Here is a 19,539-nt window from a genome sequence, read left to right on the forward strand (position 1 = left end):
GCAATATAAAAAATACGAACAAACTACAATTATACAATTTTGTATTAACATATTACAACATGAAGAACATTTAAGAGAAGGTAATATGGAAGTCTAGGCATCTACAGGGCTTATGACCAGTTATTGGCTGGTTTAAGTGGCCACTTTACATACTGTGTAACATTCACCATTCTGCCCATATTCGAACATCTATATTCCTTATAATTTAAATGACAACTTTCAGTGTTCGTAGACCGCCGACAGAAATTTTAAAAGCAGGTCGCACGCGGTAGTTAAGAGTTTGGCCACCTATGCACTAGTGCATGGATTTTTTTACTCACTATATATATATATTAAAGGGCCGTTTACATGCGGAAAATACAATATTGTCTTGTCCCAGCTCCGTGAACAGCCTCGACCGCGCAGGACAGAACGCTGGGACAATACGAAAACTCGGCCGTTAAAATTAATACACGACGGCGTTTGTTACGAGCGAATTCACGAAAAATATTTATCATTTTATTCCAAGATGTATTGGAATTGTTGAACGACGAATGAAAGAATAACAAACAATTTTTTTAACGATCACGTCAAGCAAATCGCTATTGTCACAAGATCCTGCTCGTTCGTGTTCACACCTCAATACGTGATGTTGGGGTAATCGTTGTTCCGCGGAAATAGCCTGACCGTCTACCTCGGTGGCGATGTCTCAGGACAATGTTTTGTCCTACAAATCGCCGTTTGCTCGTGAACAATGGTCTACGTGAAAATAGCCTTCTGGTGTCAATGTGCCATCGAGCGGTTAAAAGTCAAGCTGGAAATAATATTGTCTATCTTTTAGTACATTAGAGTTTTTTACGACTACATTACTTAAATTCGCAGATGATATAGTAGTCGTAAGTCAAGACATGGATGAACTAGGCAAAATGATTATGAAACTACATGAGGCTTCAAAAAGGATTGGTTTGGAAATGAATATTCATAAAACAAAGATTATGAGTCCAACAGGACGAGACATTTTCATTAACGATAATAAAATCGAAGTGGTTGATGAATACATTTACCTAGGACACAAAGTCAAACTTGGTAAAGATAACCAGAAAGTGGGGTTACCAAAAAGAATAGGGCTAAGTTGGGCTGGTTTTGGCAAACTTAAACATATTTTTGAAAATAAACAAGTCCCTATATGTTTGAAAAGGCAAGTATATGAATCGTGCATATTGCCGGTGACAACATATGGACTAGAAACCGTGTCTATAATACAAAAAAGTAGCCAGAAATTAAAATGCTCGGTGTATGTCTAAGAGACAGAGTAAGAAATGAAGAAATAATGCGCCAAACCGGACTCGTGGATATCATGGATCGTGCAGCGAAATTGAAATGGCAGTGGGCAGGGCACTTGGCGAGACAAAATGATAGCAGGTGGACACCCAGAATAATAAAGTGGAGACTATGGGCAAACAAAAGAAGTGTTGGAAGGCCACAGAAAAGATGGGTCGACAACATTGCCTCGATTGCCGGTAAAACATGGATGATGAAAACGGGTGATAGGAAGGAAATGAGACGTTTGGAAGAGGCCTTTATCCAGCAGTGGAGAGAATAAGGCTGCAGAAGAAGAAGAAGAAGACCTAACTTAAAATATATTTTTAGTTACGACTTCATTTTATCGGAAGTGCGATATGTATTATGTACATTGTACATACGTATGATTCCATGACGGTGAGTGCTTTATTCACAATTCATGAACAAGTTCTAACTGCAACTGCGATCTTCCTACAAATCTTCACACCTTCCCCCGAACAAGCTTCTAAGAAACAGCTTTTCTTTCTCACACGAAACTTTCCGTCCTTTCCTTTCAACTCCATACTAGTAAACAGGTTGGATTTTCTCCCTGGGGAGTTGACAAGATCTTAATTTGTTGCAACAGAGAAGGAAAATATTTTCGAAAAGGGAACACGGATTAGTGACCGACCGAAGTTTCGGTTTGGCCAGTTTCAGTTTTCTTCTTCTTCGTTTTTCACCCCTCAACTCGGGTGTTCTGGCCAGTAGCGTCGAATTTTTTTTCTTCGTTTATTTACATATTTACACATGTGTTAGTCATACATTCAGGTTAGTAAGCTAGTATTTAATCTTATAATATTAGAAATCAAACACTGATTTGAGTCTGCTGAACACTTTATTTTATTTTTACAAATATAAAAACAAAAATTTCGTGTCAATTTTTTCGCCTTGTTAGGGCATTTTCAAACGAATGTGTAGACTAGATGGATTGGATGTCCTTAATTAGTTTTATCATTCAAGGTACTTAATCCGAAATTCAAATATAAATACCTAAATTCCTCATTACCTATTAAACACTTAGCCTTGCCCTTGACTGTAGGCTTTTCTCTCAATTATGATTAATGTACATGCTCATATTTCATCAGATTATTTTTATTTTCTACTTAAGTAACTTGGATTATATAACTATATAAGGACATTCAATCCATTGAACAACAGATTGAAGTTTATCAGTTTTATATTTTGGGAGATTTGCGTATATTCTATTACAGTAATCTAGACCCGAAAGGACATAAACATTCACAAGAGCTTTAGTTGCATCTATAGGAATATTTCTCCGTACGGATTTGATTTGTCGGAGATGGAAGAAACCAGCATTACCGTTTTATAGTCAATAAGTTAAAGTTCCTATAACGTAGGGGAAGGGTGTACAAAATGACATAGGCGGGTAAAGTGACATGTTTGAACCTGCACAGGAATGAGCACTGGTACGACACATAAATACTCACCAATATTTAGGACGCTTATGGCGACCGCCCGAAGAGGACGTGTTACGGGATACTTTGTGAAATAAAACAATACTTTTGTTGCGCGGACACCGAAGGTAATATTATCTTTTTATTTGTATTATTCTACAACACCAACTAAAAGGATATGTTGTGTCATTGTTGATCTTCATGATAAACTATAATTTTGATAAAATTTACTAAGTGCAATGTGATATTTTTTAAAGTTTTTAAAAACTCACGTAGTGGGGCAAAACGACATATGTACCGGTAGGGTAAAATGACATACCATGTCATTTTTCCCCACTTATAACTTTTTTTTCTTTAGAAGAATAATAATGCTTCGCAATTATGTGCGTAAAACATGACATTTGAATGCAACTCCATATATATCAGAGGCTAAAGCTAAAGGTTCCAAAAAACATATCCTGGAAAAGTGTAAACAAGGTATATGTAAAAAAAAATATTATTGATTCAGACACTGAAAACCTTCTACTTACAAACGATGAAGATGACTGCTCATGCATTTATTGTAATGAGTTATATACGAGATCAAAGCCAGGTGAAACATGGTTAAAATGCACGAAGTGTGGAAACTGGGCTGATGCAGAATGTGCTGGTTTAAATTTAAAAAAACAAGATTTTTGTTTGTGAAGTGTGCATTTAATATTTTAATTCTTTAATATTCATAAAAAACTTATCAATTCTGTTTTTAAAAAGTGTTGAATAATCATCTCACCTAAGTATATATCGTATGTCATTTTGTACACCCGGTGGGGCAAAACAGTTTTTTGCAGTATGTTTTTATTTTTGTATTTTTATTTGATAGATTTGTATTTTTTCCCAAAACAACAATGCTAACATGTTGAAAAATAGTGTACATTTTGAACCAAAGAGATTTTTTACTAAATATGTTACCAATTATTATTTTTTTCATTTTACAAAAATCTATGTAATTTTGTACACCCTTCCCCTACATTGAAGAACTGTTACATTCATATAAGGTAACTAGTGGACCCGACAGACGTCCTGTCCGAACGTTGGCTTGCCTACTATTAGCTTGGAAAAAAACTTTTCATTGATTAGTTGGTACCTAGGTACTTGTTTATAGTTTTTTCAAATATAGCATTCTTTTTACAAACGTCAAACTCCGGTCGTTTCACCAACAAAGGGGTGTACTTATGTAGGAATACGATTTTTAAAAATGTTTCGAATTATATTATATTGTGGTTCATCTAAACTGCCTACCAAGGGATAACTTCCCCGTTCTAAGGCAGTAAATTATGTATGTAATTATGCAAGCGTCTTGACCACTACACCACGGCGGATCACGCACGGAAGGTTCCGGGTTCGATTCCCGGTGAGAATACAAAAATTAAAAATGTGATTTTTCTCAAGCCTGGGTGCTCTGTGATGTAATTCATCACTGTAATTGGGCCTCCTGGTCTGTTGTGGTGCAAAAAAAAAATGTATTGTATAATAATATTTTTTAAAAATACAGTTTTATTATAACGTGTGCTTTTTAAGTCTTAAAAGTAAATAATAAATATACAATGAAAACCTTAATAATACCAAAATCTCTATATCCTAAGTCCTAAGTCATTACTAGTAAAACAAGAAATCAGCTTACGTCCTTCTACATCGGACAATAATTTCTCTGACCTCTCCTTAATTAATATTATTATACATTTTAGATACTCACGTATTTAAAAATGTTTAATGGGCTCAATCTAGGTTCAAAAACCACAACCAGAAGGGCTATTTCGAAAAAGGCACGGGCCTCAAATAATGCCAAGGGGTAGGTTGATCCGAGGGAGTTAGATTGGCCGTAATAATTTATTTCAAACTCGAGCAGTATGGCTGTTAGTGATAAAAAATAAATTCCCCGAAGTTTTTACGAGATTTTTAAATTAATTTCGACAGGGGATTTTGTATATTGAAAGTCGCTGGCCAGACATTGATAGGTTCTAGGAGATTTATGAATTGTAAATTTATGGGATTCGTCCAAGTCCAACAAACTCGATTTGGGAGTTATCTCCTGAAAAATATTCAGGAATATTCGATATTCGGCTGTTTTCACATTGTTGCCGATTGTCCAAACATGCTAAGTGATTTTTGTATTTTTTGCTTTTATTTTGTTCCCCGGTTTTATTTCTTCGAAATTTTTGATCCGTCCATCATTCTGGTGAATTCTCACTGAAAACGGATTTAACGTATTTTTTATCGTTTTATATTTTGCCAAGTTGTTTCTGTGATTTGGGTATTGTATGAAAATATACATTTGAATTTTGATTTTGTTTTCGTAAAATGTTCAGAGCCCGTATTCTGTCACAATGTCGTTTCGTAAGTTCGTTCGTTTCTCATAATATATCCATCTCACTCAAACGTTATCAACATCGTATTTCGCTTTCGTTCCAGCCTTTACGATGCGAATAGATTTACGAAACGAATGCGTTATAGAATAAGGCCCCTGTATCTTAGAAACGACAAACAGTCTTATGGGGATCAAAAGTCCGAGGTTTGTGTGTGCATTTTAATAGACCTGAAATTTTAATATTAAATTGGTTCCCAAGAGAGAGAACCGCAAAAATGAATTTTTTTACGTATCTCCCTTGCTAAAAAAATATTTATTTCGTCAAGGAAACAGAATTTGTCAACAAATATTTAGACATTTCCAACACCGTTTATAAAAAAAAAAACATGAAAGTAGGTGTCAGAATAAGGCCCAATACAGTAGAATTACAATTATCCAATCTCTGACTATCCGAATCGCTGATTATCCGAATCGAATTCCCAAGTGTGACAACATGCAATTTCTCACTGTCAAGCGGATGCGCGACTTGGTTACCCGAAAACGGATGGTGACAGTCAAACAGCTTAATTTGACCGAGACGTTCAGCAAGCAATGACTTTCATATACAGCACTAGTAACTACGCTTGACATGTAAAAGTGTTTCTTTTTCTTGGAATTAATTAAAAGTTCATTTTCATTAGAAATAGTTTCTTTAACTTATACAAAGTTCTCACCTGTAGATGCATTGCCCCCTTTTCAGCTTTCAAGACAACAGCTGGAGGCGCGATGCAAAAGCCTGGGTGAAGATCTTTGCGACATCCCATCGGTGATGGGTAATAAAGAACTCACACGAGAGGCAGTATCATACATGATCAATATGGTGCAGGCAATTGGTAAAATAAACCAAAGTAGAAAACAAAATGCCGAACACACTTCTAGTGGAACGGAAGGCCGGTTTACAACTGTCAACAGGCCGGCTTCTCCCGAAGAGTTTTAAGTGGTTTCCTCTCCACATGAGCAAATGCTGAGAAGTACCTGATATGCCCACATTATAATATCCTTCCTGATTCCAACAGTTTGGCTAAAGTAATGTTATACAAAAGCAGAAAAATCCTATTGTTGAAATATAAACCTTATATATTATAAGCAAGGTAAAAAACAATGCAACTCCCATATAAAAAAATATATATAAAAACTACATAGAAGTCTAGGCATTTAAACCAACCAATGACAGGTCATAAGTCCCTTTAAATGCCAAGACTTCCTTTCTCATATTCCCTTATCTAAAATATCCTTGATTCCTGCTGTAATTTGTAAATCTTAATAGAAGGGAAATTCAGTATTTTGTCGACAAACATTTAGAAACTCAAAATATTATAATGTAATTATTTTTTTTTAAATCACGTTATTTTCATGCAAAAAACTAATTTCAAATGTAATGATGTAATAACTAAAAGTTACTAATTAAAAATATTTGGTACACTTCCACTTATTTGTTAGACGAATAAGCGCTTTTACCCTCTAATTGCCATCTTTTGGTAAATATTATACATGCCAACATACTACAACAGAGATGAAGAACATTTAAAAAAAGGTAATATAGAATTCTAGGCATCTATAGGGCTTATGACCTGTCATTGGCTGGTTTAAGTGGCCTCTTTACACGCTGTGTAACATTTACCATTCTGCCCAAATTCAAACATCTATATTCCTTCAATTCTTTCATCTGTTGATGTTTGTGTAGTTAAAGAGCGAACACCTTTATTTATGCGGGCGAGATTCATTTCACATACATACTAGGCAACGCCTTTATTTTTTCAATTTCTATACTTCTTCATGGACCAGGTGGATTTATCTAAAATATTTTGAGTTAGTATTAACAGCTCCCTAGGGAGTTAAATCCAGCCCTTGTCTACAAAAAATTGAAAAAATTCAAAATATTGTTGATTGAACATGCCCATTAGAGGATGAAAGCGGAAAAATGGAAAGACCATATTAGTGAACTAGTTAAATGAATTAGAAAATGTATATACATTTTTATTAGATTAAGGAATATTTTTAAAATCAATAATTTAAAAATACCTTATTACTCACTTGTACAATCTTTGTTACAATATGGTATTGTAGGATGGGGTGGTGCATATGCCAATATATTAAACCTTCTTAAAATAGTACAAAGATTAATTATTAAAGTAATTTTAAAGAACCCTCAACATTCAATACGGAAAGTCTATATAAAATATTTAAGGTTCATACAGTAGACACTCTTTATAAAATAAATTCTATTATACAAATTAATAAAAAAGAAAAAATAAAAGAATTTGAGATGAATAAGTCACTCAGTTACCAACATAATATTAAAATTCCTAAATTCCACACAAGTCATGGTCAAAAAAGCTTTGTCTTCAAAGGTGTAAAAAAATATAATAATCTTCCCAATGAACAAAAAACTATTAAAAATAATATATCAATAAATAAATTTAAAGTAAATATTTTTTTTAACACGTGTAAAAAATACATTGAATTTTAATTAGCATAAATGTATTATTGTTTTATGTTTTTTAAAAATATATTCTATGTTTTTATTTTGTTTCTCGTATACTCGTATATTTAAAATTATATAAACTCGTATAAATAAACAACTACAACCGAGTAAGTCACTCTCCAAGCACAAGAGTTAGTCTCTTTTTTTGGAGAGTTACAGTGATAACATTTACTAGATGTATAAAGTAGATCTGTTCAATTTTTTTTGTAAAGTACCTTTTATGAAATTTATTCATAAAAATAAAAAAAACTGGTCAAACAAATAAGCTGAAGTTTACTTATTATTTTTAATTAGTAACTTATTTGTAAATATAAGTAATTACAAATCATGACAACCGAATTTCACCAAGAATTGTCAATAAACAAATAAAATCAAATGTTATAAAAAACATTATTTACTCTAATAAAATACACGTTTTGTGATAATAAATAGTTGTTTTTTTATTTTGGTAAACTAACATTTACCTAAAATAAAGTTTGGACGCGTTTTCGCATTTTTGAGAGTGTAAATTAAGATTCTTTCAAAAAACAATCCATTCAATACACAAGCAAAAAATGTATGCTTACTGGGTTCACCGACAGACATTAGTACATAAACAAGCAAAAAACATTATTTTACATAACTTTGTAAATGACATGTAAGGCGACTAACTATAGGCGACTAAACTGTATTTTTTAAATATGTAGTAAATTTCAAAAAATAATTTCAAAGAGAGTTTATTTTACCAAATGAAAAAAAATCCACAGAACTATCAATAAAACACCCGATGAAATGAGAACGCGCTACTTTGTCCAAAAAAATAATTACGTTTTTTTTATAGCATCTGCTATTCTGAATCCTCTCTACCCTCTAGAGTACTACACTTTGCATCATATATGGCCACGCTGATGATTAAACGTCAAATGATGTATAAAACTGTTTAAAAAACGTAAAAAATACGGTTTGGTCAATTTAATCTAATCAACTGTTTTGGGTAATGCTGAACTTCAAAGAAATTATTTTCTTGAAATCTCATTCTTAAAATAAGTATTTTTTATTTTAAAAACAAGACCATTTCCAGGTTCTCATGTTATGTATCTATGCCATTTATCTAAATGTATAAATTTCTTGAAATATATTTCACACGGAGCTTTTAAAAAGCTTTTCTGTTAGTTTTTTCAAAATATCAAGAAGCTTAAAAGGTTTATGTTTTAATGTAAGGAAAGTTTCCATGAAAATATTATTTTAAAAGAACTTGAATGTATAATCTTGATTTAAATTTCTCACATTTTCGATGTCAAACTTATACCGCCTTTGAAACGTGAGAACGAAATATTATTATTCTATATATTTGTAAAAATAAATAAAAAATCATGTTTTTTCGTCCAATAGTAAAGTACCCATTTTATAATTTAAAAAAAAAATCTACTTACTAACCACGAGATAAATGTGTGTATCTAAGGAGCACATTCAACAGTATGAAGGCTGTCAGGAGATCGGATATTTACTCAGTGAAAACCGAATGCCGCCTATATAACGCCTGCATAATACCTATTCTCTTCTATGGATGCAAATTGTGGCACCTCACTAGGGCCCAAAACAGCAAAATACTTAGTTTTGAGAATAAGTGTCTCAGAAGAATCTTAGGTGTGCGGTGCGGAATAAAGAAAAAACATCAATATTATTAACTACAGTGTTTTTATTAAGAAATATCTAAAAGAAACATCTATTTATTTATTTTTTTAAGCCAACCAACGGGCTTAAGTAAGCCCTAATAGATTGGCATTAATGAGTAATACTTCATCTGAACATTCTTAAAATATACTTAAATTAACAAAGTGTATAATTAAAAAAAGGTATGTATATAGCATTATCTAGGCGGAAATGGCATGTGTGACATTGATCTTCAGGAGAGACAACACCGCTTGCTTCTTAAATGCCTGCCCTTGCTGTAGGAACACATCATCAGTACCGTTTGGATTAGTGCGATTTCCTTCACTGTTCTGAGCTTCCTTGGCAGAGAGGAAAAGAATCCGATGTTAGTTTTATAATTAACCACAGCAAAGTCAGGATTGGTACGCAAGTTACGGCGAGGTACATTAAGGTTTATCTGAGCAAGGATATCATGGGCATCCACACAGTCAGATATTAATTTGTGCAAGAATATCAAACCAGCCAAAATTCTTCTGAATTCTAAACTAAAGATATGAAAGTACTCTAGACGATCATAATAGTTGATTATGAATATCTATAATATTAACTATAGAGTTTTATTAAGAAATATCTACAAGAAACATAAACTATGAAGTTTTATTAAGATATTTTTTACAAAAAATATCAGCATAATAATACCAGGTTGTGGTCCCGTGGTAGTTCAACCAAAGGTCTGAGGTTCAAATCCCACTCTACCACAACTCGATTTACATTTGTCCAACACAAGTTATTTACGACTTTTAGGAAATGGTCTCAAAATTGAAATATTTGAGTAAATAATTAGAACTTATTTCTCTTAAGTTCTAATCTTCAAAAAAAATCTTATGAATTTCACCCGCATCAATAAAAGTTTCAGCTCTTAAACTTCACAAACATCAACAGATATAAGAATTGAAGGAATAAAGATGTTCAAATATTGGCAGCAGGAGAATGTTACAGTGTGTAAAGTGGCCACTTTAACCACCCACCAAAAGGTCATAAGCCTTGTAGATGCCAAAACTTCTATATTATTAATTTCTCTAAAATGTTTTTCATCTGTGTTGATGTTAGCGGCTCCCTGGAGGGATGAATCCAGTTCTTGTCTTCAAAATGCTGGACAAACTCAAAACGCTGTTGACATTTATAGTTAGGTGTGTGAATTCTAGGATTATTCATATGTTATGAATCGTTATAATGTTTATCGAACATACGAGCATGACCATAATATCGTCGGCTATTATGACCATTATACCTCATAAACCTGCGGGTAATATTCTAGAACCTTAAAAATACTGAATAATAAATGAGGCTAACGACTCAGGGTGGTTAGAGAGTGATATTACCCGTAATGAGGGGTAGTTCGGCACATATTTCAGGAGAATAAATAAGGACTTGGCAGTAACTTCGTCCCATTTAGCTGAAAATGTTTCAGTTACGCATGGCCCTACGAGCGGTCTAAATAATCGACTAACAAACACTCCGTATGATTGATTCGTCTATTTTTCCCCCGGAGGAAGTTTATTATTTATTCAGTATTAAATAAACATGATTTGGTTATAACGTATTCCTTACTGGAAAATCCCGCGCCAAGAAATGCAAATATACTTTACAAGTTTTTATGACAAAGAACAGTATTTTTTTCTATATATTCAGGCCTGCACAAGAACGTCAAAGTAATGATCGTTAATGCTGTAGGATTGAATGCATGTAAGGAGCTCCTCCCCAGTTGGAGGTTGACAGAAGAGAACGATGTTGTGTTTCGATGGGTGTTTACGAATATTACATGTCACTGCAAAGATGTTTTTACTTGTCGTTTTACCTGCGTACTGTGTATTGATATAAAAATAATTGTGGATAACTTATATAGCGCCATTTTCGTAAAATAATAATACCTCAAGGGATGGAACCCACGATGGATGGAACTCACGATATAAACGGCATATTTTAACTGAGGATTCTACCACTTATTTATTTTCCAGTGTTCATTTTACTTCCTGATGAGATTTTAAGGTCGTGTAATAATTCCGTGTTTCTCAGTGATTTTGCATCCGCTCCTATCGGCAGTTTGTTAACAGTCAATTGGATGTATTGATAATTAATTGTTTGTATACAGGAAATGTGTGATTCAATTTCGGCATTGTCCTTAATATAACAAAAAAAAACTGTAAATCTTTATGAATTTTGATTTGCATTTTCTCCAGTATCCATATCATGATGTGTAATGTTTGATAACTAAGTAAATATTTATAAAGTTATATTTCAAAATATTATTTTTCAATAATGTTGTGACGGAGACATCGGAGGAGATTAGAGTAGAAAAATTGCGAATGTTTATTGATTGGACGCTCGTTTCTGCCCTAGATTTTGATTAAAATCACTTGGCAAAACAAATGTACGTACAAAGTAAATTTGTTAAAATAGCGTGGCTATCAGAGCAGGACTCTATAACACCTGCGGGTGGAGGTGGGTTTTCCCCCTCAATGTCCTTAATACGATAGTAGGTGCTGATACCGAGGATTGATTTCCGGGTGACTCCCACAATGCTATAGAACAGTGGTCCCCACCCCCCGGCCTCGGCCCGGTACCGGGCCGTGGTCCAAATGGTACTGGGCCGCGCAAGGGCCTGCTTAAAAATCAAAAATACTTTTTAAAATCCAACATACCTGTAAAATTGATCATAGTGCTGTAATGACTGAAAATTATTATTTTTAGGTCATTCCCTTCACGAGGAAAACAAAACAAATTCGTAAGTATAAATATTTATTTACTTTTTACCCCGGTTTTGGTAGAGGTAGGTTTAATCAAATACTCTTTTGTTTATGGTCGTATCCATCTCGAGAACCACCTCGTTTCAATGAAGCAAGCTCAGAGTTCTCATTGATTTCCCATTAAGTTAAAATATACAATTTGGTTTTATTGATTTTTAAGAGGCAACTGTATTTTAATTTGAAGGCATGTTCAAACACGATTCAATTTAAAATATAAAATTAAAATACATACAACTTTAACATCAAAACTTTTAAAGAAAATAGATAAATAACTTTCAAGTTAACATATCTGAAAAATATCAGAATAACATTAAAATCCCGATATTAAGCCCTAAGCATTCTCAAAATTCTTTTCTCTATCTTTGAAAAAAAAATTCCAACGTTCCGTTGAACCATAAAATTATAAATATTGAAAATACCCATGAATCCAAAAGAAAATGAAAAAAATATCTGAAACTTAATAATCCTTCATGGCTATTATCTATTTTTTCTTAATTTTTTCCACAAACCTTGTGTTTTCTCTACTATTATTTGTCACTACACCTTATTTATTTATTCATTTAAAATTACACTAGTTTAAATATTAATTAACTTATTAAGGCTTTTTAGGCTATGCCCGTGTCAAGTCACAATAAATAAAATTAAAAATACATAGTAAAATGAATTAGATCAAATTATAATGACATAGAATAACACTCGTCACATTTTGTTGTCCGAGGCTGGTATTCTGAACGAAATTGCGCGCAAAAAGATCGCTCTGTTAGCGTGTATTTTCTCCAGTATATCGAAAAATGCGTTTCCTACGCGCGCTGTTGTGTTCAGAATAACACCCCTGTTCAGAAATTGTATTATATACGGTTTTTCCGAGTCAGACCGTGAAACTTCAGAGGAATATTCCTCATGGTTAAAATTTAAAAAAAACCTAAATTTTTTAAAAGATAGTTGTTTATACTGCAATATTTAATTATTCCGAGACTAGCACCAGAAGAACATGTCTGACCACCTTAAATACGCTGCATAGATGTTACGTAAGCTTTTACAAAATCATTTTACGAATTTCGGTTATATTAAATAAATTGTATGCTTAATTTTGTGATGTTATAGCATCTCATAAAACTAACAAAGAAAGATAAAACTCGTAGGTATGACCTCATTTCAAGCGATTCACATTTTGATGAGTTTAATAAAATTGGAATTTAATCAAACTACTTTCTTCGTATATCTGTCATTCTATTCGCAATAAATTGACTATGGTTGAACGAACTTTGAATATTTCATTATATTATATTTCACCTTATTGAAGTAAGGAATATGTCTTCTTCGCAGTATCAATCCCGGGGATTGGTTTGCAGCAAAGTCCTGCAACTCGTCCTCCACTAGTCTCTATTCTCTGCAGCTCTCTTCAGCTCGGTGTATGAAGCGCAGTTCAAATCCTCGCACACTTGCTCGAAATACTCCCGTGGGGGGCGCTTTCTGTAATTTGTCTCCTCAGCCATTCCCTCTATTATGTCATGCAGGAGACCCTCATGGCGCATAATGTGGCCAAGCCACTGGGCTCGCCTTTCTGAGATGGTTTTGATTAGGTGCCTCTCTTCTACTATTCTGCTGAGGACCTCGTCATTAGTGTTGTGGTTTCTCCAGGAAATTCCTGTCATTTTTCTTTAGCACCACATCTCAAAGGCCTCTAGTCTTTTTTTATCTCTTTCGATAAGGCACCATGTCTATAACTATGCTATCTATGGCTGCGCACATGAATACTGCGCAGAAAATACAAAAACAAAAGAATTTATATTCTCTCAGACAGTCAGGCGGCTCTAAAAGCACTGAACTCTGTCGAGATCAATTCTAATTTAACGTTGGAATGCCTAGGTGCGTTTAATTGTGTCGGTGAGTGTAACAGTGTGACATTAATTTGGGTACCTGGACACTCAAACATCAGCGGTAACGAAGCAGCTGATGAATTGGCGCAGCTGGGAGTTGAGACAGTCCCAATAGACCCTGAGCCCAACTGTGGGTTGCCTAAAAGTGCTCCTCTTAACAAGCTTACGTCATGGACCAGGAAGCAGAGCGATATGCTTCGGCAAAAAGTACCTGGTGAGCACCATGCGAAGGAACTGATAAAAGAGTATTCGCCAAGGTTTGCCTTCGACCTAATAAAGCTCAGCCGAAATCAAGTGAGGGTTATCACTAGAGCCCGCCCAGGGCACTGCAGATTGAACAAACACCGCGCTAGAATGAACCTTTCTGAAACTTCTAGATGTAGGTTCTGCAGTGCGGATGAGGAAACACCTACACATATTCTATGTGAGCGTAATGCTTTACATCATAAAAGAAGCCTCATCCTCAGGGGGCCACTGGTTAAACCTGAGGATATTAAAGAGCTCGCCCCCTACCGAATAGCCCGATACTTTATGGATCTGGGGTTGAAGAGGAAGATTAAGCAAAATAAGAACTCTCGCTTACCCTCACAGTAGCCAGGCTCTTTATAGACCTGGGCTTAGAGGGCGAGATCTATTCACGGGGACCTTTCACAATAGATCTTCACAGGTCGCAGTGACGTCAGGAGCTTGGATAGCACTCACCCCCACCTCTAAGAATAAGAAAGCACTATGTCTCACAGACGCACATCATATGCTCTATTCATCAGGCGCGTGCGGTGAATATTATTAGTAGTGATGCTGACAAAAAATAATCAAGTTTTTACATGTAGTGGATGTGATAGGACATATAATTAAAATTAATATGGCATAGAATCACTTTTGTAAAGTGCGCTATTATAAAAAAAGTGATCCTATGTAAGTTTTCTGTTATAATAAAAATAATAAATGGTTGATCACACATTAATTAACGGAGCACAGGACCAGGCGCGCCTAGCGGTGAAGCTGTAAACATTTGGACAGTACCTAAAACTCGAGATGTTCTGAAATTTTGTTTAAATTCCAATAACACGCTATTTAAATTATCTTTACGTTATGAGAGTCGTTTTTTCTTTGTATTTCTCAAGTTGGATGCTCTTATCTCTGTGAGTCACGTAAAACAATACGACAGCGTTATGAACTTTAATGCGCGTGCGCGGAAATTCGAACATTTGTAGTAAGACTGGACTCAAAATGAAGAGTAGTATTCAAATGTCAGCGTATCAAACAAACACTATCAACTATCGAGGCCAAGGTATCTCAATACAGGAAATACGCATACGTATTTACATATTTAAGTATGTATACTGAAAACATTTAATAAATAATATTTTTAGTTTTTTTCTATATTTATAATTTTTAATAATAAAATGCAATTTTTTGGTATACGGAAGAAATTATTTGCGTGCGTTTCGAACAAACAGTGCGTAAAAGCATGGTGCGGAAACGGTATCTCTTGGTGTAATGGTCTGCGCGTTTGCCTCCCATGCAAGAGGTCTCGGGTTTTATTCCCGGCATGGTGATTTGAAATAATTCATAGTATCTGCTCTGGTACCTGAAGCGTAAGACTGATCATCCTACCTTCATATAACAAAAATTATCTAGACACGCTGCGATTGGTTTACTAATGCAGTGCCCTATGCACCACAGATGCGGAAAGGGAATGATGTTGGTGATATTTTATCGTATTTTCTGTGCTTGATTTTTATTTATTTTTTGTTGATATTTTTGTCGTGTTGTTTTTCAACTTTGGAACAAATTTTTATGGTGTTTTCTTTATTATTATATTTTCATTAAAGTATTCTTTATTTTCCTTTTGAGGTTTTGTGTTCATCTTAATAAAAAAAAAAATGTCTAAATATTACTGTCATAAGTTTTTTTGTAACGTACCATTATGACCTCTAAGATTGATGTCATAATATATAGCATGATAACTTAACATAACTATTTTAAAAAATAAAAATTACCCTCCTTATTTGACAGTTATTAACTCCAATGTTTATTTTTGAAGTTGTCAATTCAAACAGAGCGAAAATAAAAAGGATGTACTTTATAAATATTTTTGATTGAATTTTCGGGTCAAATTTAATACTCTCATGTGCGTTGGTAGATTTAAACTCCAATGGCTGGATGGAGTACCGTGGGACGATGATGCTTTTGGCATCGGGGACTGGAGGAGTAAATGCCAGGATAGAGCGAGGAGGCGACGAATGTTGGAGCAGGCCATGGCCCACAGGGGGCTGCAGAGTCAATGATGATGATGAAAGGTATCGTTAAGTGATTTTTAGTCAGAGGCAAGTAGTTCAATCAGCCGCTCGACTAAGCTACTAGGCTGTTAATTAAATGCCAGCATTCAACTGAATGGCTAGGCCGTTCGTTAAATAAATTAAGATAGCTCAACCTTCAACATGTTGGCTTATCCTTTGGAAACGGCCGAACCAAAGCAGCCGGGTTAGGTCAGGTTGGGTAAAGTTTATTAATTATATTTTTTACACTAAGGTACAAGTAATGTAAATTGTAAAAACAGTCGATAAATATTTTCCACAGAATTGTAAGATAATATTTAAGTACACTGTAGGTACATTCTTCAATAATTAAACGAAATAAATGATTAAAAAGTTAACAATATTAAAAATTCTGAAATTAAAATATGTATATTTGGATATAATATATCAATAATTATAAACTAAAAATATACAGTGTTGATTTGCGTAAAAAAATGTTTTTTTTTTTCATTATTAAACTATCCGTAGCTATGTAATTTAACATAAAAATATATAAAAAATAAAGCAATTATAATTGTTGAATTAAAGTTAAATAGGATAAGCGACGTTCAACACTTTCGTTAAACGAATGGCCTAGTTGAATGCAAGCATTTTTCAATGAACAGCCTAGCCGCTCAGTTGAGTGACTAATTCAATTATTTGGCAGCGACATAATAATATAATATATGAATAAAAATGAAAAGTATTAAGATAAAAAAATACTAACGACATCTATGAATAAGATCTTGTAATGTACATATTTAGCGAATACATTCACCAATTATATTTTTATTGTGTCGTTTTATAAGACATTCACACACATACAAAACATTTTATGTAATGCGCTACTAGATAAAAATATCACCTTTCTAAATTGACACACATACACACACGACACTGTACTTGTACAGCGATATTATTTTACATTTTATTCTTTTGAATTCTCCGCCTCTCCAACCGGCTCGTTGGTCTAGGGGTATGATTTTCGCTTAGGGTGCGAGAGGTCCCGGGTTCAAATCCCGGACGAGCCCAAATATTTTAGATTTTTTTAATGAACCGCAATAAATCAAAAGATACTATAATATTTACTTACTACTAGTAAACTCATCATATCCCTTTATGCACCCGATGGTGCTTAGGGCACTGCATCGGTAAACCAAATTCAGCGTTTTTGAAAAAAAACAGTTTTCTGATTTATGTGCCAGTTCAGGGAGGGACAGTGAATTTTTCAAATTGCCATAGACAGAAATCGATCCTGTGACCTTAAGCATTGTGAGCAAATATGGATTTAACCATTAAACTTTTTTAGGATTTTTAGCAGATAGTAGAATGCTTATAATAATAAATACGTATTCTTCGCCCGCCTGGACACGGAATATAAAAATATCACATCCTACGAATACCAATAAAAATATATGAAATGGATTTAAAATAATTAATCGTATTTTCAAAATCAATCAATCAATTGATATTGTGATCAATTGATTTTAAAGAAATTATAAAAAATGATGTCGCTAGAAAAACGCAACGTGTTTGGCATTGATACTTGTGACGTCAAAATTAGTGACGATGTTCTTTAAAAAATTGAGCGGTTTTAAACAAAGTTGAAAATAAACATGAATCATGACGTATTAGGGGCGTGGCAAAGGTAATGACCGTTTTCGCGCATTTTTTAAATAAAAAAAAATTGCTACTAATAAGTAGGATTTTTTTTTTACTGGATAGTATTTTATAGACTCTTAATACTGTAAAAATATATGAAAAAAAGTGGATTTTCCATGTTCGTTGACCAATTAACTAATAATTGAGTTATTTGAATTAAAAATTGTTAATTTACAATTCTTGATGGAATTCCATTGTAATGATGTAATAATTAATTAATTTATAATTACTTGGTACACTTTCACTTATTTGTTTGACCAATTAGCGCTTTCACCCTTTAATTGGCATCTTCAGACTGGAGATGCTGAAGGAAGAATTTTTAAATTAATAACTTGCATGTAAATATAAGTTGTTACATCAATAATTAAGTTAATAAATTAAACAAATATGTTTGGTCAGACGCAGTTTTGTTTATGGTACGTATATATATTGTTGGATAATTTATACAGCGCCTAGTAAGCACTAGTTTGGAAGAAAGAGACGAAGAAAGTAAAAAGAGTGGAAGTGGAAGGTGATGAAAAGATAAAGAAAGTTAAGAGAAGTTTAAGAAAGGTCGAACATTTGAGAAGTTACATTTTCTGCCAACTAGATTTTTTTTTGGCAAAACGTGAACTGAGTTTTTTAATAAAGTTTGGCAAATGACTTTATTTTTTTAGTTTTCGACATGATTGTTCACTCTTAGGTTAAAATCCTGACAAAGAAGATAAGTGCTCATTTAAATTTCACCGGTGTAAATATGGAAACTATTCCAAAACTGCTATTTTCATTTATTTATTTATTATTTATCAGGCTATTTATTGCATTTAGCCGGCGGTCGGCAAGCCAAATATCAAGAAAAGCAGTCGCCATAGTAATTGTCATTTAATATCCGGTTTTTTGTATTAGATACTCTCTACTATTCTGCAAATGCAATAAATTGTATTATTTTTATAGTAAACGCCGATTTTTCGCCAGTGAACTGTATTTGTTTACGAGGAAAACAATAAACAAGCCGACACGAGCGTTGACTTAGAGATTACACACGCGTTGACTTATGACTGCGATAACTTTAGCATGTTCATTATTGTAGGTTGTGATCGCTCAAATGCTTAGCATGTTTTTAAGTACCTCGATAGTTATTTGTGATTGAGCTTCTGGATTCAATTTCTGGCAGGGTCGACGTGAAATATTGTTTTAACTCTTAAAAGATTCACTGATAAAGTGCTTTACACGTGGTGCAGTGACGTCGTTTTATTTATTATATTTTTATTTATTTAACTTTTGTACATAATGTTAATTGTACATTGGCAGGCTTATTGCCAAATTTAATGGAAATTTCTTCCAACCAACCAAGCTTTATTTTTATAATTCAAGTTACAAAACATAATAGAAAAAATAAATAAATAAAATCTAAAGATATATCGGCCTCGGCCCCGTGGTGTAATGGTCACTTCGTTTGCCTACTATGTAAGAGGTCTCGGGTTCGATTCCCAACATGGTTAAAACGAAATATTTATTTAAAATTGTGTTTTTACGCTGAAATATTTGATAGTCCCTGGACTGGTGCCTGAAGCGTAAGACTGATCATCTTACTTTTATGTAACAAAAATGATCAAGGTACGCTGCAATTGGTGTACCGATGCAGTGCCCTATGCACCATCAGGTGCAAAAAAGGG

The 19,539-nt window shown here is 33.7% G+C and overlaps 1 non-coding gene across 1 annotated transcript; it reads left to right on the forward strand.

The window, feature by feature from the left end:
• The first annotated feature begins 17,181 nt into the window (after positions 1 to 17,181).
• TRNAP-AGG (transfer RNA proline (anticodon AGG)) lies at positions 17,182 to 17,253 on the forward strand. Its single transcript has one exon. It is a non-coding gene; the product is annotated as a tRNA-Pro (tRNA).
• The last annotated feature ends 2,286 nt before the right edge of the window (positions 17,254 to 19,539 follow it).

This window comes from Micrasema longulum, unplaced genomic scaffold (assembly GCF_059751315.1).
Source record: "Micrasema longulum isolate JH-2025_06_02 unplaced genomic scaffold, ASM5975131v1 h1tg001753l, whole genome shotgun sequence".
Taxonomy (NCBI): domain Eukaryota; kingdom Metazoa; phylum Arthropoda; class Insecta; order Trichoptera; family Brachycentridae; genus Micrasema; species Micrasema longulum.